Source organism: Mauremys mutica, chromosome 3, assembly GCF_020497125.1.
Source record: "Mauremys mutica isolate MM-2020 ecotype Southern chromosome 3, ASM2049712v1, whole genome shotgun sequence".
In the NCBI taxonomy this organism is placed as follows: domain Eukaryota; kingdom Metazoa; phylum Chordata; order Testudines; family Geoemydidae; genus Mauremys; species Mauremys mutica.
Window position 1 is genome coordinate 50,319,383 of NC_059074.1, and position 25,618 is coordinate 50,345,000.

Here is a 25,618-nt window from a genome sequence, read left to right on the forward strand (position 1 = left end):
AAAACAAATATTGGTGACAAAAGGAAGAAGGAATAGTAAGGACTCAGTTTCAAACCTAACACTGAAGTTTCTAGATATTGTTGAACAATATTTATCCATTAGACTATATCAACTCCATTTCTGTGTAAATATGCATTCAGGAAATATACAGGTTTGTATTGTGGCTTTCCAAGACACAGCCCCTGCTTGTGCTGTGTGCGAAGTCAAAGCACACAAGCTCAAGTCCCTGTAGCTATCCTATCTGCCAAGCACAATGGCAGGCAGGATGGCTATGATGGTGTAACAATGGGCACTCAGAAGAGGTTGCTATACAGCCTTTGTGAGCGCAGCATGAATTTCTGCTTTGCTAGCTGCATCTCACAAGGCAGTACAGAAAGATAAGGTGTGACTATGCACTATTTCTCCCCTTTCAGTGTCTCTACTGGTGCTCAGGGAATTCAGTATGTGGTATAATGGCTGCAGAAGTCGGGGAAGGGCACCCATGCAGGTGAGCCAAAATTTGGCCTTCTTTGTTGTCTGAAAAGAAAGGAACTGTTGAGAAAAAGTCTATAGATGCTGACAATTTATATTTATACATGTTATAAATTGTCTAATAATTATCTGGAAATGTTATAGCCTAAGGGACTGATCCTGCAGAGATGAGTTGTAGGCTGCATAAAATATGTACATAGTGGATTTTAAAGACTGGCATTACTCTGCAAATAAGTATTAGGGCATGTTTAATTCCATCGACTATATGGTACTACATAGGCAGACTTAATCCATGTCTTAGCCACTCTCTTGAAACATGCATTATACAGTAAGCAATGTTTACAGTTAAATAACTTAATTGTTTTAAATGTGTGTTCCTTTGCCCCAAATTCCCAAATAGTCAAAGTACCATACCAGAAATTCTATTACACTGTTTTCAGTTTTTTGCAGCAATCTAAAAAGCTAACAGAATATTAGGTACCACTGAAAATGAATAGATGATACAACAGAAAATATCATAATGCCATTGTCTGCCTACACCTTAAATACTGTGTGCAGTTTTGGTTACCCCATCTCAGAAAAGATATACACCTCTACCCCGATATAACGCTGTCCTCGGGAGCCAAAAAATCTTACCACGTTATAGGTGAAACCACATTATATTGAACTTGGGTTGATCCGCCAGAGTGCGCAGTCCCACCTCCCCGGAGCGCTGATGGGAGTGGATGACAGGGGATGGATCATGCAATAATAACCCTGTTCTGTTCATTACTCTGAAGCACCTGGCATTGGCCACTGTCGGAAAACAGGATACTGGACTAGATGGACCATTGGTCTGATCCAGTATGGTCATTCTTATGTTCTTATTTTGTTATGTGAATACCATGCTGTGACATATAGCAGCTTTTCTGGCCCAACTCTGGCAATTGTGATGGGATAATCATAGTAGGTAATTAAGAAGTGTATCACCTCTTGATAGGCATGCATGTCTCCTGTTGGCATAAAAGGTAGTTTTGCAAACATATAAGGTCAAATCCTATTCATCCCCCAATACTCTGCAGCCATGTACAGTCCAATATATTGCGCAGCCAGTGGAGCAGGATGCAGGAAGCCTGCACAGGAGGGGGAATACCTCCACCACACAAACACACCTCATACTGGAGCTAAACTCTGCAGGTTTCTGTTTTAGGCAGGGAACATATGGCGATGGGGAAAGGGAGGGACAGTAAATAGTGAATCCATGCCTACAGGAAGTTCTGGAGAACTTGTATACCAGCAGAGGTATGAGGCTTCTGTCATAGGCTACTGTGCTCCTGAGACTACATCAACTACCTTACAAGTCCTCTGAGAAGAAGAATGAAACCACCCATAGCGCTCTCCTGCATGGGATCTCATTTGGGCTTTGAACAGTGGCCAGGCTTTAGCCCATGAAAAGGAAAATAGACTCCAACTATTGGAGGGCCAAATTTATACCTGGTGTAATTCTATTAAGTCAACTGAATTACATCAGAGATAAATTAGGTACAAGCAACCAAAACAAGAGTCATTAAAGCTGCAGTATCTCTAAAAGATTTACTTATGGAAAACATTTTAATATGCATTTTTTATCTTCAGAAATGCTCGGAAGCTCATATTTACAGTGTACTTGAAGAGGATGGTGCAATAATTGCCTGGTTATTTATTAGCTCGCATCAAGCACCTAAATCTACAGTGAAAATACATTTTTGGCATAACTCCATGAAACAGATGGTCAGTGACTCTAGACAAACATCTTCCAGAGTACAAGTCCATACGGATATAACATACTATTCCCTCAGTTTTCATTTTAGCTATTTTCTGTCAGAATTTGGTAACAAGTTGTGCCATTTAAATAAATGAATATAGATAAGTCTTAGCATTAAAATAAATTTTCAGGTTACAAATAATTGTGTTTAATCTCTGATGTATCTTTATTTAGGTAAATTTAATCAAGTCTTTCCCAAGGTACATTCCAACAGCTATTTCTCTAACTCCACCGGTTCTCAAACTTCATTGCACCTGACCCCCTTCTGACAACTAAAATTACTACACAACCCGAGGAGCGGGGGTCGGGGTGGGGACAAAGCCTGAGACCACCTGACCCCTGCCACACTGGGTGAGGGGCCAAAGCCAAAACTTGAGCCCCACCACCCTAAGCAGAGGAAGGGGGTCTGTTAGCTGAGCCCCACTGCCCAGGGCTGAAGCCTGAGCCCCGCCACCCAGGGCTTTAGTTCTTGGGCTTCAGCTTTGACCCTGGGCGGTGGTGCTTGGGCTTGAGCTTTGGCCCCGGGCCCGATCAAGTCTAACACCAGCCCTAGTGACCACATTAAAACCCAGTCCCAACCCACTTGGGGTCCCACCCCACAGTCTGAGAACCCCTGCTCTAACCTATATATTAGCAGCTCTGAGTCTGCATGTTGCGGGCCAGATTCTGCCATTCTTATTCACATTGTGTAACTACTTGTTGAATACTGTGATTAAAATCAACAAGACTCTGTACAGCACGTTTTTAAAATGAGAAATTGGCTTATCTGCCCATGTAATTGGAGGGAGGGATGGGGAGTCTGATTTTTCTATCAAGGATGTTTTATACATGCTTTTTCTTGTAATGTTTCTGTACATTATTAAACTGTTGCCGCGTTTGACCACAGAGATGGCTTTATTTCAGTGATGGGGGAAATGAAATAATGCTTCCTGGAGCTGTCCAACATGCAGTGTGTTGTGGATCTTAGCCCCCACCATGTTTGGCCAGCTCAGCCTGCCAGTGCAGGAGGTTAGGAGGCAGGGACGAACGGCTCAGCTTCCTTTTTACCCATTTCAGTACAGAGTCTGCAGTTGAGGCTGGCCCCTATACATGGACATAGAAGGGCAGAAGTCTCCTGGACAACCTTGTACATCCATGCAAATAACAGCTATATCTGGGATTTATCATCACAATCCCATTTTTCACTTTCAGAAACTTTTTTGGGATGAAATTTGCCACTTTCAGAAACTTTTTGGGGATGAAATTTGCCAGGCTTGGTCTCTGTCTCTAGGTTTCTTTTTATTAGTATTGGAGTAAAAAATAGCTGAGGTTTGACATTTGATCCAATATGCTTGATTTCATAATCACATTTGATCTTAGATACATATATGGATGGTACTGTATCTAACTTTGCTGAAAACACTGTATTATTTGAGAAATAGTATATGATAATTTAATTAAAGACTATTAAAGTGCACTGGGTTTTTGCATTTAATTATTATTAATAATTATACTTGCAACAGAACTTATGCAGAAATCTGCATGTTCAGAGCACTGTACAAACATTTTTATTTTATTATTCAGGTCATGTACATAACGCAAAGCATTATTTTAATTTGACTGACATATGCAAACTCATTAATATAGCTCTATGCTACTAGCTTGGAGGAACCTTTCAAAAACATTTTATTTAGAACCAATTCTACTTACACTTTGTATAATGAATTTTCTGTATACTTCCTGCCACTTTTGTATTACTGAGGACATATGAATGAAACTTTGATCTTGTTTCTTTAGATCTCAGTTTCCTGTACTACTTCAAAAATTGCAATAACAAAATCTATAGTTTTCACAATTTTTCATGATGCACTGACTGCTCTTTAATGACAAACTCTTCAGTAAGGCCTTAGTATTTCTTATGAGGCTCTGTGCATCCTGAACTCACACACTTTCCCTAGCATCTCGCAGGATCAAGCCCTGAACATAAAAACACATAACCATACAGTGAAATCCCACTGGGTTACAAATTCTGACTGGTGCTGAGCACTTGCAACTCCCACTGAATTCAAATAGGACTTTTGCCTGAGTAAGAGCACAAGATTTGACCAGCAAAGTCAAATTCCAGAAATTTCCACTACATGCATCCAACGAAGTGGGTATTCACCCACGAAAGCTCATGCTCCAATACGTCTGTTAGTCTATAAGGTGCCACAGGACTCTGCTTTTTTTACAGTATAAAAGGGAGCAGCTCAGCTCAGTCTGCCCTGACCAGGAAGTAGAGTGGACATGCATTGCAGGTTCCTGCCCAGGGTGGTTCTATGTTTTTTGCTGCCCCAAGCACGGCTGTCAGGCGGCCTTCGGCAGCACATGGATCTCCCACAGGCATGCCACCAAAGGCTGCCTGACTGCCGCTCTTTACGGCGACTGGCACACGGCCCCCTGCAGCTTGCTGCCCCAGGCACACACTTGCTGTACTGGTGCCTGGAGCCGCCCCTGCTCCTGGCTGGGAGCTGTCGGAGCCCCAGACCATGGAGGCCAGGCCTGCTGAGACCCAGGCGAATACCCCACTGTCTGTGGAAGCCCACGATGGGAAGGAGTTGTTGTGAATGTCACCTGTCAACTATCTCAGGGAACAGAGGACCTGTGGGCTACAGAGCAGGAAGACAGACATTGATCCAGTTGTGGTACTGGGAACAGAGGTAGCATGCTGACTCAGTGGCAGATACGCTCGCGGCTGCTAAGGCCCCAGGTTAGAACCCAGTGGATTAGGGAGTGCCCTGGTCTCTCTATCTCAGCCACCACTCCTGGGTGGTGCCCACCCCCCTTTGGCCACTAGGCCATACTGCCATGCGCTCAAGGGTGGTCCTACTAACTCTGGCTGCTAGGCCATATTGCCCTGCACAGAAGGGTGATCCTCATGACTTTAACCATTATGTCATACTGTCCTGAGCTACAGGGCCTCAGAACAAAGGTAGGCTACTAGGCCATACTTCATTGCGCGGAAAGGAAGTCCTACTGGCTCTGGATGCTAGGCCGTACTGCCCTGCACGGAAGAGTCATCCTATTGACACTGGCCCTTAGGCCATGCTGCCCTGAATCTAAGGACAGCCTCTTTAACCATTAGTTCATACCATCCTGGCGAGAAGAGTGGTTATTTGGACTAGGCCATAGGATGATAACAGCCCTAATGGGTAATGGGGTAAACCTGCCCTTCAACATTTTTTTTACTTTGGCAAATTGATTGCTTAAAATTATGCACTAATTGCCATTTGGATTAACTTCTAAATTGGATTACCAAAGCAGAAATTATTTTTTTACCCCATTTGAGTGCAAAAGGGTTTAAAAAACAGGGTGGGTTGCAGTTTGGTGGCTGGTGGCATGCCTTCTAGAAATGACATAACTGTGCTTTAGTTAAGCCTGCGATGAGGCAGATTAAACAATGATTCTAGATCAATATTTGGAAGGAAGAACAAAGCATATTGTACATGACAAATGAATGGGAGAACGTGAGATGGAGCCAAAATGGCTAGATACTCTATAGAATGAGATGAAAACATTGTGCAGGAAAGAAGACTTGCCATATAAACATCAATAATAGCCAGAAAGTGAAGAAAAAATAGCTCTAATAATGTGCAATGATGCCATAGCATTTTTCACTTGCAACTCTTTCTTTCAAAGAACAGGATTTGGCTCTCATTGTATAATAGGATTATAGAGTTTATCTCTAGAATTACATTACTGAATGCCTCAATTACATTTAATAACAATCCTATTTTTAACTTAATATTTACTTCATTTTGAGAACACTGCATTCAGCAGTTTTATGTACAGAAAGCGACACAATAACGGAGTGTGAAGGGGTCCTGCCTGCACTGGAAGGTGTAATTTTTAGAGCTAATGAGAGCTCATAGTTCCCATTGGTTTAAACAGAAATTGCACGTGTTCAGCAAAATAATTATATATAAAAAATTATAATTTAGAATTGTTTCCCTAAACAAGAGACCAGTCATGAGATATATTTTCTCATTGTAGGGATGCTGTGAGGGATGACACATGTTCCATCCAGGAATGATTGGTTTTGTCCTTAGGATAAAAGTAATTAAATTGGTAGAGGCCAGTCACTAAGTAGGGGATGAAAGACTCAGGTAATAACAGCTGGAATCTCCCAGAAAACAAGAAAGATTTTTTCATGCTCCTAACCAACATGTCTATGCTGGGAAAACTTTTAAGTGTGGCCCAAGCTGGAGTGGCTCCATACTCAAGATAAATGATTAATAGCTTGTAGCTCAAAATGTTCTTCACCCGTTTTCCTCATATTTGCAAGGGGGAAAATAACCTCGGAGGGTAATATTCTACAAAAGGGGTCGGCAACCTTTCAGAAGTGGTGTGCTGAGTCTTCATTTATTCACTCTAATTTAAGGTTTCGCGTGCCAGTAATACATTTTAATGTTTTTAGAAGGTCTCTTTCTATAAGTCTATAATATATAACTAAACTATCGTTATATGTAAAGTAAATAAGGTTTTTAAAACGTTTAAGAAGCTTCATTTAAAATTAAATTAAAATGCAGAGACCCCTGGACTGGTGGTCAGGACTGTGAGTGCCACTGAAAATCAGCTCACGTGCCGCCTTTGGCACATGTGCCATAGGTTGCCTACCCTGTTCTACAATGAATCCATTGATATAAACGAGAACACAAACATTCTTAGCATTTACAGTAAACTATTTCTCCTGAATAGCCCATTATATGCAAAATATTGCAGTGTGCTCTACCTTCTAAATCTACGACCCAGTTGTGTAAGCATACGTTTAGACGTATGCTAGCAAAGGCTAAAGCTAGCATGCTAAAATCAGCAGCGTGCATGCTCTGGCTCTGGCTGGAGCTCAGGCTCTCAAGCCTATTGCTCTCAAGCCTTGCATTTGTCCATTTACAGATTTTGTGGCCATTGCAACAAATGTTAAAAGAAACTGTCCTTTAAAAAAATGTTCAAAGTGATTGGCAAAATTTATCTCTTTTTAATGAAATTGGGGCGCAAAGTGAGAGCTCACTCTGAAGCAGCCACTACCCTTTGCAAGCTCACCAGAATGTTTCTGATAGTTTACTTTCAATAAAAAGTGTCTTGATTTTTAACCAAGTAGATTAAATTACAGCAGAATGACCAAAAACAAGACAGAATACTCTGTTACTTATGTCCAAGATGAAAAACAAGGTATTTTTGAAATGTCTAAGTATTTAGCAATGTTAGCACTTTAAAAATATATGGGTATATAATAAATGACCTTGCATTGAGGTGAGAATATACAATGCTCTAACCTGCAACAAAATTGCATTCAGTAACACTGATTTACACTGTCAAAATTCCCCACGACTATTCCATGTCAAATGTATTTCTATATTCTTCTATTTAATCTGCTTCCAAAAAATCACCATCAGAACCATCGTGTATTTTCATCATTAGAGTCAGATGAAAAACTTCCTTGTTAAAGTACATTATTTTACTTAAATATCGCACAACATAAAGCTCTTTAATCTTCATTTGAAGCATCTGGATTCACAGATATTTGCTTCAGATAATAACTTTAATCTTTTTCTTCATGTCTTTTCTTACAAAACATAATGACATCCCATACTTTGCCAATATTTATGCTTATGTCAGGGAACTGGTATATGCAAGTATAATTTCAACTTGACTTGTTAAATGGTTGTAGATGCGGAATTTGAATCCTGCCCATTCCTATTCTTACATTTATGCCTATTTCAAGTTTAGAAAAGTTTTCAGATTAAAAGAAGCATAACCTGATCTTTAGTCTGATTGTATCCCTTTGGCAAATCTAAGACAGATAAATTCCACTGACTCAAGTGAATCATGTGCCAGGTTATGCAAACTCCTCTTTTAGTCCATACTCACTGTGACGGATCTCAGGATAGCCATGGCAGTGAGTTACCTTCTTACCCCCTACATGTAGTAAGATGGAGTCTTGCCCATGTGGCTGGACATCAGCTCCCTAACACCACCAGCCTTTCAGACAATTAAGCACTCAGCTCTGGGCTATGTTCTTTCTTTGCTTTGCAGGTTAATAATAGGTGTGCTCCAGCCCTCAAGTCCCCTTGAAGCATCCACCTGTGATTTGAAGACACTGACTACTTACAGGAATCCCAGATCCTCTGCTCCCAAAGGAACAATGCACCGCAGTATACCAGTTTTACCTTAAATCACCACTCTTCTATAAACACAAAGTGCTTGTGAGCACTTATAATGAAACAAAAGAAGGTTTGTTATAAGAAAGGATAGAGATTCCACTAGAAACAAGAGAGACAGATGGTTACAACACAAAACAATCTCATAAAATCAGAACTAGGGACTACGCTTATTAATAGTTACCTTTCCTATCTAATAAAGTAGATTTCCCCACTCAAACGTCAGTCTTTTGCAGAGCGGGTTGGCTTCTCGGGAGCCAAGAGCCAATCTTTCATGAAACACCCCTGCTCAACAAGATGTCTCCTCAGTGAATGGATGCAGAGGGTCTTTCTCTACCCTGTGATATGATGAATCCGTTTTTTGTCTTCATTCCCAGACAGGGCAATCCCCTATCTCTTATAATGTAACATTATGTAACCTCCAAGTTGTTTTGATGTTTATAGGTTATCTTTGATCGTTTTCCATTGACTTTTCAAGGGTAAACAGTGAGGTGCTGCTGATACAAAACTACTCAAGATAGTTAAGTCCCAGGCAGACTGCGAAGACCTACAAAAGGATCTCACAAAACTGGGTGATGGGGCAACAAAATGACAGAAGAAATGTAATGTTGATAAATGCAAAGTAATGCACTTTGGAAAACATAATCCTAACTATACATATACAACAATGGGGTCTAAATTAGCTGTTACCACTCAAGAAAGAGATCTTGGAGTCATTGTGGATAGTTTTCTGAAATCATCCCCTCAATGTGCAGCAGCAGTCAAAAAAGCGAACAGAATGTTGGGAATCATCAAGAAAGGGATAGATAATAAGACAGAAACTATCATATTGCCTCTATATAAATCCACGGTATGCCCACATCTTGAATACTATGTGCAGATGTGGTCACCCATCTCAAAAAAGATATATTGGAATTAGAAAAGGGCAACAAAAATGATTAGGGGTATAGAATGGCTTCCATATGAGGCGAGATTAATAAGACTGGGACTTTTCAGCTTGGAAAAGAGGTGAATAAGGGGGAATATGATAGAGATCTATAAAATCATGAGTGGTATAGAGAAAGTAAATAAGGAAGTGTTATTTATTCCTTCTCAGAATACAAGAACAAGAGGCCACCAAATGAAATTAATAGGTAGCAGGTTTAAAACAAACACAATAAAGTATTTTTTCACGCAGCATACTGTCAACCTCTGGAACTCCTTGCCAGAGGGTGTTGTGAAGGCCAATACTATAACAGGGTTCAAAAGGGAGCTAGATACTTTCATGGAAGATAGGTCCATCAATGGCTATTAGCCAGGATGGGCAGGAATGGTGTCCCTAGCCTCTGTTTGCCAGAAGCTGGGATTGGGTGACGGCATGGATCACTTGATGATAACCTGTCTGTTCATTCCAGTTGGGGCACCTGCCATTGGCCACTGTAAGAGGACAGGATACTGGGCTTGATGGGCCTTTGGACTGACCCAGTATGTTTTCTGTGTTGTTGCAATGATGGATAGTTGAGTAATACATTACATAATTGGCTAGCCTGGGAGGAGTGTCAACCACCTCCATTTGAATGGGCCATCACCAAGATATATGATTCTCTGGTGACTCACTTTCATTCCAAGACCATAAGGCATAGTTTTCAATACAGTTACATTAGTTCTAAAATATTACCTGTACACTCATCTTGCAGAAATGATGAGTATCAAGAAGCTACAAGCTTTCAGTACATGCTATCCTTCATGAAACTGGTATAGTAGGTGTACTGGGTCAAGTCAAGACAGGAGTTCTTGTAAAGAACAGTGAACACTTTCGCCATTGGCCCCAGGAGGTCTCTGTGTCACACTCAAACCGTCTCAACTGTGAGGAACAACATTATCTGACACACTAAATGTCTAAGGGACAAAGTGGCAATAAATACTCTGGTATATTATTCCATCATAGATGTTTCAAGACAAAATAAACCAAATATATCATACATATCAATATGTAACTTTAAATATTATATAACTTTTACACAGATCATCTGTATATTAGTGATAAGTAAATCCCAAGAGAGTCAGGCTTGCTATTTATCTGTAAAGTCTAATGAATCTAGAACATTAATACAATCTGAAAACATTGTAACACTGCAGTGTAAATGCCATCATATTATGACTCAAGCTCAGTAAAACCTGTATTCCATGAATCAAGAGAAAATAGCAGAAGATCTACTTAATGGCAAAAATAGTGCCAAATAATGAAGAGTCCTCTGCTTTGGATCCCAAGCTGATGAGTAAACAATGTCACCACAGAATTACCGAAGAAGCCCATCCCTGGAGTAGAGAGGAGAGTACTAGCTATATAAAAATGCAAGAATGATCATACCGGGTCTAATACTAATGGTCCACCTAGCTCAGTATCCTGTTTTTCAATGGTGGTCAGTGGCAGATGCTTCAGAGAGAATAACAGAAAAACATCCACTGACAATGAGTTTTACAGGTTGACTGTGCTGTATGAAGAGGTACTTCCTTGTGTTGTTTTACACTAACCCACTATTAATTTCATTGGGAGACCCCTGGTTCTTCTGTTATGTGAAGGAGTAAATAACATTTCCTTATTCATTTTCCCCACACTATTCATGATTTAATACACCTCAATCATATTCCCCCACCCCTTAATCCTCTCTTTTCCAACCTGAACAGTCCCAGTCTTTTTACTTATCTTCATATGGAAGCTGTTCCATATCCCATATCATTTTTGTTGCTCTTCTCTTTACTTTTTCCAATTCTAATATATCTTTTTTTAAAATGGGATGAACAGACATGCATGCAGTATTCAAAGTGTGAGCATACCACAGATTCATATAGTGGCATTATGATATTTAGTCCCTCGTTATCTATCCCTTTCCTAATGTTCCTATCATTTTCTTAGCTTTTTTGATTGCCACTGCAGATTGAGCAAATGTTTTCAGAGAATTATCCACAATGATTCCAAGAGCTCTTTCTTGAGTAGTAACAGCTGATTTAGACCCCAACACTTTGTATGTACAGTTGGGATTATGTTTTCTAATGTGCATTACTTGCATTTATCAACACTGAATTTCATCTGCTATTTTGATGTCTGGTCACCCAGTTTGTGAGATCCCTTCATAACTCTTTGCAGTCAGCATTTGGTCTTAACTATCTTGAGTAAATTTGAATTGACTGGACACTTTGACACCTCACTGTTTACCTCCTTTCCCAGACCACTTAATAATATGTTAAATAATGCTGTCTCAGTACCGGTCTTTGGGGGATCCTACTATTTACCTCACTCCACTGTGAAAATTAACCATTTATTTCTACCCTTTGTTTCCTATCTTTTAACCAGTTACTGATCCATGAGAGGATCTTCACTCTTATCCCATGACTGCTTAATTTGCTTCAGAGACTATAGTGAGGGACCTTGTCAAAAGCATTCTGAAAACCCAAGTATCAGGGGGTAGCCGTGTTAGTCTGTAGCCACAAAAACAACAAGGGTTCCAGTGGCACCTTAAAGACTAACAGATTTATTTGGGCATAAGCTTTCGTAAGTAAAAAACCTCGCTTCTACAGATGCTTATGCCCAAATAAATCTGAAAACCCATCTGGTGGAAAGCCTAATTTAAATGATAGGTTAAATACTACAGTGTGACATTGCACCCCACAATGTTTTATGGGAATAAGCTTATGAATGTATATATGACACAATTGGAATACGTTTTATGCTACATATGCCATGTAACATATCTCTGCAAAGGTTATGTTCTCCTGAATATAGTCATCCTATTTGTATGCATGTGTCATTTTTGTATTTGAAGTTATGAATATTGGCTGTCTACTTGTTTAAGTTGCCTTAGTAAAGCATTTAGTCAGCTTGAGAAAGGAATGTGCAAATTAAGTGCCCAATCAAGAAACACTTAACTGGCAATGGGTCTTGGAAGACTCCAATCCTGATAAGAAGTCTTCCTGGAGACATTCAAGATAGCATGTGGGCAGTGGCTGCTGCCTGTAAAAACATAGTCATGCATGGACATGTGACTTGCCCATGTGACTCCAAAACTCCATCTCAGAGTCAACAGTGTGCCCCAGTGTGCCCTTGTTGCCAAGAAGGCTAATGGCATTTTGGGCTGTATAAGTAGGAGCATTGCCAGCAGATCGAGGGATGTGATCATTCCCCTCTATTAGACATTGGTGAGGCCTCATCTGGAGTACTGTGTCCAGTTTGGGGCTCCACACTACAAGAAGGATGTGAAAAAATTGGAAAGAGTCCAGCGGAGGCCAACAAAAATGATTAGGGGGCTGGAGCACATGACTTATGAGGAGAGGCTGAGGGAACTGGGATTGTTTAGCAGAAGAGAAGGATGAGGGGGGATTTGATAGCTGCTTTCAACTACTTGAAAGGGGGTTCCAAAGAGGATGGATCTAGACTGTTCTCAGTGGTAGAAGATGACAGAACAAGGAGTAATGGACTCAAGCTGCAGTGGGGGAGGTTTAGGTTGGATATTAGGAAAAACTTTTTCACTCAGAGAGTGGTGAAGCACTGGAATGGGTTACCTAGGGAGGTGGTGGAATCTCCTTCCTTAGAGGTTTTTAAGGTCAGGCTTGACAAGGCCCTGGCTGGGATGATTTAGTTGGGAATTGGTCCTGCTTTGAGCAGGGGGCTGGACTAGATGACCTCTTGAGGTCCCTTCCAACCCTGATATTCTATGATTCTATGAGAGTCGGATTTTGCATAGGAGAGTGGAGGGAGTCTCCGCCCACAAAAGAAAGTCTATTTAAGCCCCCGGGGGACCCCTCAATTTTGTCTTCAGCTGGCTCAAGAGATAGCCTCTTCATCCCCAAAGGATACCTGAAAGAAACTGGAACAAAGAACGGTAACCACGGGGTGAGTGATTGCTGGCCCCAAACTAGGAGGAGGCTAGTCTGTAAAATAAACATACTGGAACATCTCTGAGGGTGAAATTTCATCCGTAATCACTTTCTTACTTCTTGCATATTTTATTTTATTTTGCTTGGTAATTCACTTTGTTCTGTCTGTTATTACTTGGAACCACTTAAATCCTACTTTTTGTATTTAATAAAGTCACTTTTTACCTATTAATTCACCCAGAATATGTATTAATACCTGGAGGGGGGCAAACATCTGTGCATATCTCTCTATCAGTATTATAGAGGGTGAACAATGGATGAGTTTACCCTCTTTAAGCTTTATACAGGGTAAAACAGATTTATTTGGGGTTTGGACCCCATTGAATGTTGGAGACAGGAACACTTCTTAAGCTGTTTTCAGTTAAACCTGCAGCGTTTAGGGGACACGGTTCAGACCTGGGTCTGTGTTTGCAGCAGGTAAGCGTGTCTGGCTCAAATAAGGCAAAGTTCTGGAGTCCCAAACTGGCAGGGAAAACAGGTTAGAAGTAGTCTCAGCACAGCAGTTGGCAGTTCCCAAGGGGTTTTCTGTGATCCAACCCATCACACACAATTCTGCAATTTCATATTTGAGTTCCTTCAGAGCTCTTAGGTGAATACTGGTTCTGGTAAATACTATCTGGTTCTATTACTGTTTAATTCATCAATTTGTTCCCAAACCTCCTCTATCGACATCTCAATCTGGAGCAGTTCACCAGAGTTGTCACATAAAAAGAATGCTTCAGGTGTGGGAATTTCCCTCACATCCTCTGCAGTGAAGACCGATGCAAAGAATTCATTTTGCTTCTCTACAACAGCCTTGTCTTCTTTGGGTGTTTTTTTTTAGCCCCTTGATCATCCACTGGCCTCACTGGTTGTTTGGTAGGTTGTTCCACCTTCTGATGGACTTAAAATATTTTTTGTGTCCTTAAGTAATTGCTCTTCAAATTATGTTTTGCCTTGCCTAATTACACTTTTACACTTGACGTGCCAGAGTTTATGCTCCTTTCTAGTTTCCTTGGTAGGGTTGACTTCCTCTTTTTAAAGATGTCTTTTTGTCTCCCATTGCCTCTTTTACTCAGCTGTTTCACCATGGTGGGATTTTTCAGTCCTCTTAATTTTTTTTTAGTTGGTGTGTAAATTTAGTTTGAGCCTCTATTATAGTGTTGTTGTTTTAAATACATGCAGCATTTCACTCTTGTGACTGTTCCTTTTAATTTCCCTTTATCTAAAGTCCTCATTGTTGTATAGTTCTCCTTTTAGACATTAAATGCCTCTGTGGTCATTTTCTTTGGTAATTTTGCCCCTACAAGGATGTTAAATTTAATTACATTATGGTTGACATGACTGAGTGGTTCAGCTATAGTTACCACTTGGACCAGATCCTGTGCACACTTAGGAATAAATCAAGTTCTCTGCCCTTGTGGGTTCCAGGACTAGCTGCTCCAGGAAGCACTCATTAATGGTGTCTAGAAATTTTATATCTGCATCCTATGCTGATGTGACGTGTATCCAGTCAACATGGAGATAGTTGAAATCCCCCATTATTATTCGGTTTTCTCTTTTTGTAGCCTCTTTAATCTCCCTCAGCATTTCACAAATCACTGTCACCATCCTGGTCAGGTAGTCAGTAGTATATTCCTACTGCTATACTCTTATTATTCTGGCATGGAATTTCTATCTATAGGGATTCCATGGTACAGTTTGGTTCATTTAAGATTTTTACTATATTTAACTCTATTCTTTCTTTCACATGTAGTGCCACTCTCCCACCAGCACAGGCTACTCTGTCATTTCTATATATTCTGTGACACGGTATTACCTTGTTCCATTCATTATCATTGTTTCACCAAGTGGGAAGCAGCCTGCTAGCTTATGTTCTAAGGATGGGCTACTGAAGTGCAGGGATTTTTTGTTTGGCATTGTGACATAATGATGATGTGTCACAAACTGCATCATGTTGTGATATAAAATTCTCATAGTATGATACAGCTTCATGATATTGCAATGTTATAGTCTGATGACTGTATTTGCAATATTTTTATTTAGATTGGCAGTTCAAACAGAGTTGGTTTGACAAAGTACTTCCCTCTACTCACCTAAAACCCAACCCTCTGGTCATCATGCTTACTGAAATCAAGAATGTCTGAAAAAGCATTTAATTTTACAACATCCAGTGGTGTGTAGTATGATTATCAATGAGATGCAACTCATGTTACAGCCAGTAATTATGTGTCATAGTCAAACAGACAGCATGTCACACTTCACTTAGAGTTATGACATAAAATGCTGCAGCCCTTTCATTTTAGGCATAAACAATTTCCATTCTGCTACTTTTTCCCAGGCACAGTGGTCTGAAAGAGATACAATGAAAAAATATTTCAGGAATGTGCTTAGATTATATTCAGAGATTCAAATATGAATCTTTGAAGACATGATATGTTTTGGTTTTGGAGTCCATGAAAGATTAGACTTTCCATATGTGCAACTTTTCCCGTCTCTGACAGTAATTGCATGAGATTTTTTTTTATTTAAATCCAGATGACCATATCTGAAAGATAGATGTAATCATATTTACTGTGTATAGGCAGTGGAGGAAGTTAATGGGTATTGTTTATTTCACCATGCATATAGAATACAATGAACAAACGTTTCCCTCACATGCTTCTTTTAGCCAGTAGGATAAATGAATTGGTTGGCTAATACTATCCCACTTTTGGTCAAGCCATGACCCATTTTGAAGATCATTATACAGACATGCTAAGGTAGTTGTTCTAACACATTTTTGGGGTGCAATGCTCTTACAGACCTATTGTTCTGCACTCAGGCACTATTCAACTTACAAACAAACATTATTCTATTTTGGTGGTACAAACAAGAGTATCTGAGCTCAAAATTGGGTCATTCCAATTTCTTCTTGGTTTGCTCATTAGAAATCCAAAGTTAAAAAATATTTTATGCATATCTGATAAAAATTATCTAAAAAGTTATCAAGTTACTACTTTTATTTTTCTTTCTAAATATGATTTCCAAGAATAGTAATTGAGGTAAACTCGGCAGCCTCCAAGTTCCTTACATTCCTGCCCAGCATATACAATCCATAACTGAATTGAAATAAATGATTCATTACCAAAATGGCTTTTTTTTTTAGCTAGTAATACTATTTCCCATGTTTCATTATTACTTTCCCATTAAGAAGCATTATGTGTATTCTGGACAAAACCCATTCAACATAACTGGGTGGAGGGGTTGGAAGGTGGACATAAGTTTTTGCATTTTTATCTATGTAATATACATCTTGTTATTTACCTTATTATTATAAGCTTCTGAGACATAATCATAAGCCTTCAGCTTCACCTAGCTGGAAAATTTCTTAGTGATAATTTTTCAGGAAGGTTGCTACACTGTGATGAATAACTGATTATTACCAATACAAAAGCAGACTAATTTGTTCTTACATAATATAACAGGAGAGGGGAAAATGAACAGTTGCAACAAAAAGATAATAACTGGTTCAAAATTGTTTATAGCAGGGGATTTACAACAGGTATGCAAGAAAAAATGGCAAGAAAGTGTGTTAAATGACATAATTACTCTTAATTTGCATAATCTTAGCCCACTGTATACCCTAATGTTCTGGAAGAATATATTCCATTAAAGAAGAAAAATGCATTTAATGCACTCTGTGTTTCTACTTCTGCTCATGTAAAAGGTTTTTAAGTGCTCTGATGACATACTTCAGGGACAATCAATATTTTTTTCATTTGCTACTAAATTGGAACATGCTTGTGTGTCATTGTTGGTAGATTTGCACATAGATAAATAAGTCTCTTGTATTTTAAAATGATCTCCATCTCAGAAACCTTTACCGTAATGTCCTATTTCTCTATAAGCAGAACACAGTCCCAGTTGACCTGCAAACTAAAGGTAATCAATGTGCCAGTGTCTCCTAGCAAAATTTAGTACAGCATATCTGAAAACAAATACTGTAAATCAGGGCCTAAGCAGCAACGACAGTTTATTATGAACCATAAATATCTGTCTACTGTACATAAAATGGTTCCCTGTAACTCAAATGTCTCTGTAGTGCTGGAAAAATGTAAGCCAGAAAAGGAAAGCCTTATGGTATTTCACTAAGGAAAATCTGTTGAGTTATCTTCTCTTAAAAGCAGGGTCCACTGTATCAGCTTTTTCATCTTATGCTGTATCATTAACAATTTTAGTACAATGAGGCAATTACTCTGAGCACCCACTTGTTTTTAAAATGAGCATGGTCAGCTAATCAGATCAGTTTCCTTTTAGTTATAACTGAAAATCTAATCTCATTATGTACGAAAAAAAATCACTCCTGGACCAGCTGTTACGGAGAAGCTCCAAGTTCCAATCGAAGACAACATTTTTTCACTTCCAGGACTGTAGTGTCTCAAAGTTTCTGTAAGTAAATAACATTTGTGGCTTTGTTTTTCAGAACTGAAAATCCTTATCTACATTAATGGGAGCATCCTGCACCGATTTCTATACCAGATTTAACCAACATATGGCATGCAAAATACAGGCCAATGTTGGAGACCCAGGAAACCAAGGAGAGCGCCCACAGAATTTGAAGTTTTCCTGGTGACCCTTATCCAGATCTAAGCAGTGTCATGTGGGTCTCTGGGAACAGAACTGAAGAGATAATTGGCAGGTATCCCCCTTTTTACATGCTTGTCTAAAGATGAGAAAAGGAAGCTACAGCTCATCAATAAGTCAAGAAACTAAACCTTTTCAGAGTAGGCTATATAGGTTGGATTTTCAGCTGCAGCTGAACAGAGCCTGAAGACGAGGAGGTTGAGGGTGGGATGCGCATTAGGAAGCCACTGCCAGTTCTCTGATCCTGTGTCACCTGGTCTTGGCATGAGGAGGAGTTTTGTATTATGCCACTAGTGTAAAGTTTTCAATTTATATTACCCCAGTGGAGTATGAGCTGCACCCTGCCACACTCCTAGCACTCACCATGTACTCTGGAACAGGATGTAGGGTTGAGGCAGAAATCTCCATGAAGTTCTTTGGCAGAGATTTCTCTACAATTGTTCTACAAAAAGAATGGGATTTGATCCTTGTAAAATGGTTCAGGGACCAGTCCCAAACTCTGCAGATACCCCATGTATCTGCCCCATCACCTGCCACAGAATAGCTAATTTTAATTTTACAAATAAATGTGGAGCCAAATAAAACTCTTAGTTATGCTAGCATCAATTCAATGTAACTCTGTCAATTTCGGTGCAGTTATTCAAGAGTCACAACAGTATAAGTGAGACCTGAATTTCCCTCACATTTTTAAAATACCAGGACTTAAAACACATTTCACCCTATAATTAATAATTTGAATTCTGAGAAAGGATTATTATATTTGATTCTTCCAGGTTTCTGGGATGAGCACAATAGGCACAGTTTTCTTTTAAAGGAAACATAAAATGAATTGGGGGGAGGAGAAGGAAGGAAGAGGCAAATACAGGAAAATAATATAAGCAAAATTCCAGTGTAGGCAATGGTAACCATTTCTAAAATCAAATATAATGTTAATTACAGTATACTGTTCCCCTCTCCAAATGCTGATTGTCAAAATCAATGCTCCTTTTGTACACAAATTATATCAGGCTTAGGAGAGACAGGCAAAGTTTTTAACTGCAGCTTCCAACTGTAAAGGCTTGAAAGAAGTAGCAAAGCTACAGCAAGATGCAAGGATATCCCTGAAGAGCTCTCGCCTTTCCAGGATCCCCGAACTCCGAGAACTCCCTGGGCTCCTGATACAGTTTTCCATTGAACTACAAACAGATGGTAACCAAGCAGATGTGCCTAGCACTTGAACTAAAATGAACCAAATGATGTTTTGAAAAACAAACAAAACAATCAAATAAACAGAGCAAAGAGGAAGAGGAGGTACAAATAAAGTAAGGCAGAAAGCAAGCAAAGATAAAGAACCAAAATAGAAAAATATAATTTAAATACTAAAAATATTAAAATAGAACATTGCATAAGGACAGCATGGGGAATACAGACCCTTTAATAAGTCCAGAATATTTTTGGTTTGTAAAATTACCAATTTTTGCTTAAATATATGCAAACACAAGTCAAATCAACCTTTATAGCAATGTTACTAGGAAGCTACAAATACAAGAGTAACTAAAATTTCTTAACAGTGAGGCCTATTAGATTGGGAAGAGCCATAATTGGGACCATTCAATATTAGACTGGACAAAATACTAGTGAATGCATTGTCGGGAACATCTTGCAATGGCAGGGGGTAAGTCAGAAAACCTAATAGGTCTTTTACACCTGCAAAAAGTTTAAAAATCTGTGACTAAACTCCCCACCTTGAAGCAAGTGGGTGCAGCATTGCCTTCACCCTCACAATGAACTATACGGAATATCTGAGCTGGCACAAGGGATATCACTTTTTTTGCCATCATAAGCCAGCAGCAAATTAATATCCTCCTCTTCTGTGTCTCATAGAGCAAGTAGAAAGCTGTATGCTACCAATACATAGGTCTTGTTGTGACTGTTGGTTTCTTAACAGAGATGGTTGGAAAATGGAAAACATGTTGGCAAATTTTAGTACTGTATGGCAACTTTCAAGAATTTCTGATCAGCTCTATTCCTAAGGGGTCTCGTTGATCTCTATTGGATTCCTGAAATTATCTCAGTTCTAGAAGTCAGCTGCTGAAGCCTAGTCAATGGTACACAAAGATGCTCACCTGGGGAACTCCTTGGTTTTTACAGACCAGATATCCACACACTCTTTGGTTGCTTTCGAAACCCAAGAACGAGATGTGCATATGGTCTGTGATTTTAATTAGTTTCATTTTGATGAGATTGATTCTGATTGTCTGAAAGCTCTATGAGGAATTTGCATTAATAGGCAAAACATAATTTTTAAATATATTTGATATATAAAGAAGAGATTTCCCTTTCTTCTCTGCCCCCATAATTCCTACACAGAATCAGTTAATGCTCTACACTTTATAAAAGAGAGAAAAAAGGATTTTTGCCAATCCTTAAGCACTTTCATAAAACTGTAAAATGGGAGGGAAACTATTTTAAATAAAGATATTTGAAATAATTTGGATGGAGAAGGAAATAATTTAGATTTCCTCTTCCCCTCCCCCCCATCCTTCCTCCCAAATCAATGCCTCCAACATGATATCAAAAACAAATACAGCCAGCAGGTGCCATAGCTTGGAACAACCCGAGAAATTAAATTGCAATAAATCACTAAACCCAGAAGGTATTTCATCCAAGTTCATTCCTTCTGAACTGATGAATGAATGCTAACAAAAATATATAATTTGTTTTTAAAAACAGCTACTATACCAAAAGAATGCAAAATAAAAAACACAAGCTAAGGTAAATCCCAGAAATTACATGGACCAGTAAATGTTAACTCTATGAAGTTTGAGAAAATTGTTGAATAGCATTACACAATAACTGGATGATATATGATAGGAACAAACCAACATGATTTTGTGAAGGAAAATCATGCCTTTTTAAAATCCATTGGATTAAATGAAAGAGTCAAGGAAATGGTATAATTAACTTAATCTTTTTCAATGTGCTTGGCAAATCCTCTCTCAAGAGGCTATTAAGGAAACTTAGTAACCACAGGATGTGAGGTAAAATTTCCCATCATTGACTGAAAAGAGGTCAAGAGCTAGGAAGAGATGAACGGTCAGAATTCAGCATGCAGAAAATTCAATACCGAGGTGTTCAATAGCTAGACAAGGAACCTTTCCATTACTCTGCATTCTTACACATAAAATCTTTGCACACCCTTATTAAGAAGGGAGGGAAGAAATGTGCACTGGTAGTGCACACTGCATCCTTCCAAAACATGGCACCTCTTTCACTGTGGCCTTGATTTCAAAGGGACCACAGAGGTATTTTGGATGAGTAGGTCAGGATGCCTCTGTGGACTCCCATAGCTATGAGGACCTTCTGCTAATGCAGGCTTAGCCTTAAAAACAAATATAATGCTTAACTGGGAAGATGGAGTGAACAGTGAGGATGCAAAAACATGCAGTTTATACAAAATTATTTAGTTAATCAAGATGAAGGAAAATTTTGACAGGCTACAGACCTAACACAAGTGAGTAATACAGTGGCAAATGGAATCCAGCATAGACAACTGCAAGATACTCCACAGCACAAGGAATAATATAAATGACTTATATACAATGATGACTCTAAAGGCTTGATTCTGCATTGTGCTGAGCCTTCTGAGAAGTACTTAACATCCCTTAGCTCCTACTCAACACTAAAGCTAGAGCCACTTATAGTACCTCTCAGGAAGTGTTCATTATTTTGCCTTATTGAGCCCTAACGTAGCTGTAGCATCTCAGAGAGAAAACATTATCTTTTGACAGAAACCAAGCATGAAAAATTTCAACCTTAACCGTGAATGTTTTGCAAAGTTATGAGAACTTGCAGTCAAAACTATTTTGCAACCTTAACTATAGCAGGCATTACTTTTCCAACCATAATATTAGCCAGGATTTGTAATTGCTATTATACATTCACCATATCATCCTATTCTAAAAAAATCTGCAATATCATATATTTTACTGAAAAATAGGAATGTCTGCTATTAGCAATTGCAGTTTTACCTGCACTGTTAATTTTAGTATTTTAAATTAACATCATCACAGGGATGGAGACAGTACAATAAAAACATACATATTGTGAGACTTTCTTACAATGTTAGTGTAGTTTTTAAGAATGAAATTTTAAGCTTATCAGAATGTGTCTTGTCTATTTCAACTAGAGCATATGTATTAAATACCTCATTAAATTTAATCTATTATAGAAACATAATTTAATGACAAATGAAATTATTATAAATGTTTGCCTTTCCTTTCTAATAAAGGTAGATGGTTCACTATATTTGAAAAAAAACTTTCACTCCACATATAGTACTGAAGGTAGAGAAAAGAAAACCCACAACTAAATAGCAAGCAATGTCCAGCACCCAGACAAACAGCTAATGGTTAGGAAATCAAGTAATCTATTAAGAAGTAGTACATCCCTGTTGCTTATTAATTGTGCTCTTTACTGCTGTACTGGAGACTAGGGTTAAATTCCCATTTCCAATCCCTAATCCAAAAAGAATTAGTAGTGCTAGGAAGCCAATGTGCTCAGTGATCTCTCAGCCAATTAAAGAGAAGCATTAACAGCTTCTGAAGGATATTTTCATCTTGATTTTCACAGATAAATGATTAGAGAGTTCAAAGGACAGCCTCAGTAGTAGTAGGTGTAAAATAGAGGAAGAAAAGAGTTTCTCTGGTATTTCAGATGAAGTCAAAGGAATCTCACAGGGAAAGAAGTTAATAAATTACAGTTAATAAATTACAGTGAAGGCTTGTCAGCTGCTAAACAAGTGGCATTATGAAAAAGAAAAAAACAAACAAAAAACCTACTAGTATGATCCTCCTTCAAGGTGCTGAGTGCCCTAAAGTCCAACTGAAGACAATTTAAATTGTAGGAATTCAATATTTTTAACAGCATTGGGCTTTTAGTCTGCAACTGTCCCTGGTCACTTCCCCAAATAGCTTACAATCTAAGTATAAGACAAGAGATAACAGGTGGATACAGACACACAGACTGGAGAGTACAAGGAAACAATCAGATAACATTGGTCAGTATGAGAGAAGATGGTCTCAACACACTAGCAGCCTAATCTTTGTCAAGTATTTTGTAGGCATCATGGCAAAGGAGAGTTTTAAGGCAGGATTTGAAAGAAGACAATGAGTTAGTTGATGGGGAGTTACTCCCAAGCATGAGAGGCAGCATGAGAGACAGCCCAAAGGTCTTTGTTTGAAAATGTAACCAGTGGGTGATGGAGGCTGACATCCTGGGCCCATCAGAGGTTGGAGTCAACTTTCTGTACTTAATGAAAGATAAGTAGGACGGGGATAGGTCATAAAGGGTCTTAAAATTGAAGATAAGTGTTTTATGTTAATATGGCTGTCAGAGGGTTAGATTGTTAGTAGCTCTGCACAACTGCTCAAGAAGATGAAAGGGTAGAAGAAACCTGCACTGTCAATTGTGCCCATATACAAAAGCCAGCAACAGGAAAGGTTAGCATCTATATTACCACTTGTCCTCTTGTAGGTTGTGGTGAGGGTAGGAGTGAGGACAGGTGAGGAGTGGATTAAAAAGGTAGCAGCAGAGCCATTCTCTCTAGTGGTTCCTGAGGCATGGTGCCTACCTCAGGCTTAATTGTGGGTAAAGCACATTCCTTTGTGTGCAGTTTCTTAATTCCACCATTTACATGTATCTAACACTATATAAACTTTCCATTCAATTTTTCTACCTGCATTTTGTCTTTTTCTAGCTGCGCTCAAGAACAACTGTAACATCAGCAAAATAGAAGTCAGAGATGACCTGAGTACAAAATGGTTGTTGAACTGAATAGAAAGCACACATTTCATCCAGTGTTTTCTTAGCATAGTATATCACTATTATGAAAGGTACAAGATGGAAATAAAATGCCTTATACCCATGTAATGTAATAAAACTATTCATCACTTACTAGAGGTAAATAGCTGTTGGGATGAACCTTGTTTTAAGTCTTGCTGTTTAAGACATTAAAAAAAATAAGTTAAGGGAAAATGAAAATGTTGTTACATGAGAATGACAATGCTGTAAACTGTACAAACCCTTTGGAAACATTAACAATTTTTGTAGTGAATAATCAGCTTTATTATTTAGATAAATTGAGACTAGATGATGTCTCGTTTATTTTAATATTGGTAAAAGCTAGTCAGTCTTATTGTATTTGCATGTGTAACCCACACACCTTCTGGGTGTGGTGTTCTGTCCCATCCAGTGGCACCGAGACCACTTAAAGAGAGAGATAAAATTAGTGTGCTCTATAGCCTTATCTAACAACCAGCTGGCTTTTAGCTCATGCGGTGGAGGTTCATGCATTTTGCTTCAGAGGCCCCAGGTTCGATCCTGCCAGCTGACAACAAGACATAGAATTCATATCTGATAGATGACTTACATTTCAGGTGAACATTGTCCAGACTTATTTATACCTAGTATATGAATTCTCCTATTTGATATGTCTTAAAGTGAATGATTCTAAAATCAAAATCAAAATCAAAAGTTGTAGTTTATTCTCTGCATCTTGGATCATAAATTAATGCTTTTGATTGTTACATAATGATGGTTCCTATAAGATTTGACACAACACAATCCAAAATAAAAATAAATAAAATAATAATAAAAAAAAATTTGAAGAAGGTTTGTAACATCCTTCTCACAAACCTTGTGTACATTAATTTAATTTTCTGGAGAAACTGCTGATTTTTGAAAATGGACTTAAAACCCAATATCTCATTGGCAACTCCCCCAAAAGGGCACATGTGGGCAGTGTTCCCTCTAATTTTTCTCACACATGTGTGGAATGAATTTTGTTATGTGCACCAATACAGAGGTGACGTGTGACACATTACTTTCATATTGGTGCACATAACAAAATTCATGTGGTGGGGGTGGGGCTGAGGGGTTTGGAGTCTGGGAGGGGGCTCCGGGCTGGGGCAGAGGTTTATGGTGGAGGGTCAGGGCTCCAGCTGGGTGTCCGGGCTCTGAGGTGGGGCTGGAAATGAAGGGTTTGGGATGCAGGCTGCCCTGGTGCTATGGAAGGAAGAGAGGACTCCCCCCAGCTCTCTCTCCTCCCGCAGCAGCACCTGGGCTGGGGCGGGGAGAGGTGCCTCTCCCCACTGCGGCAGCTCTGGTGCTGGAGTGGCAGGATAGGTGCACCTTCCCCAGCCATGGCAGGTCCGGGCCAGGGCTGGGTTTATGCTAGGATATGGGCTCCTCTCTCCCGTCCGTGGTAGGTCTGGGGCTGGGTTGGGGGTGGGGTGCCCTGCCCCCATCCATGGCAGGTCTCGACCGGGTGGGTTCCCTGAGCACCTACATGGCTTAATAGGCTGCTGCATGGCTACACGGCCGTGCAGTTTACAGGGAACTTAGCATGTGAGTGTGAGGAGGAGGAGAAACTGAGCATAGTTGAAGCACATTATAATCTGCAAATCCTCAGGTGTCACGTGGGCTCTGTGAGGTTGTTACTGGGTATTTTAGATTAGCCTTTAGGATGCTCCAAAGCTCACTGTGGCCAGGGCTGATGTAGAAACAAGTCCAGGAACAGGGAACTGCAACTGAATGATTTGAACCTTACCATCCCCAACCTGTGGCCAACAGAATTGGCACAGCTGAGAATCTGTCCCACTGTTTCTAAAATGAATAGTTTAAAAAAAAT

General features: G+C 39.3%; 1 protein-coding gene and 1 long non-coding RNA gene across 4 annotated transcripts in view; one reads left to right on the plus strand and one right to left on the minus strand.

Annotated features, from left to right (window-relative positions):
* The window catches only part of KHDRBS2 (KH RNA binding domain containing, signal transduction associated 2), a 620,331-nt gene that overhangs the window by 397,288 nt on the left and 197,425 nt on the right, over positions 1 to 25,618 (minus strand). The gene's annotated exons all lie outside the window — the stretch shown is intronic.
* On the plus strand, positions 367 to 23,776 carry LOC123367646. The gene is made up of 3 exons (XR_006578578.1): positions 367 to 487; positions 17,789 to 18,004; positions 23,687 to 23,776. It is a non-coding gene; the product is annotated as an uncharacterized LOC123367646 (long non-coding RNA).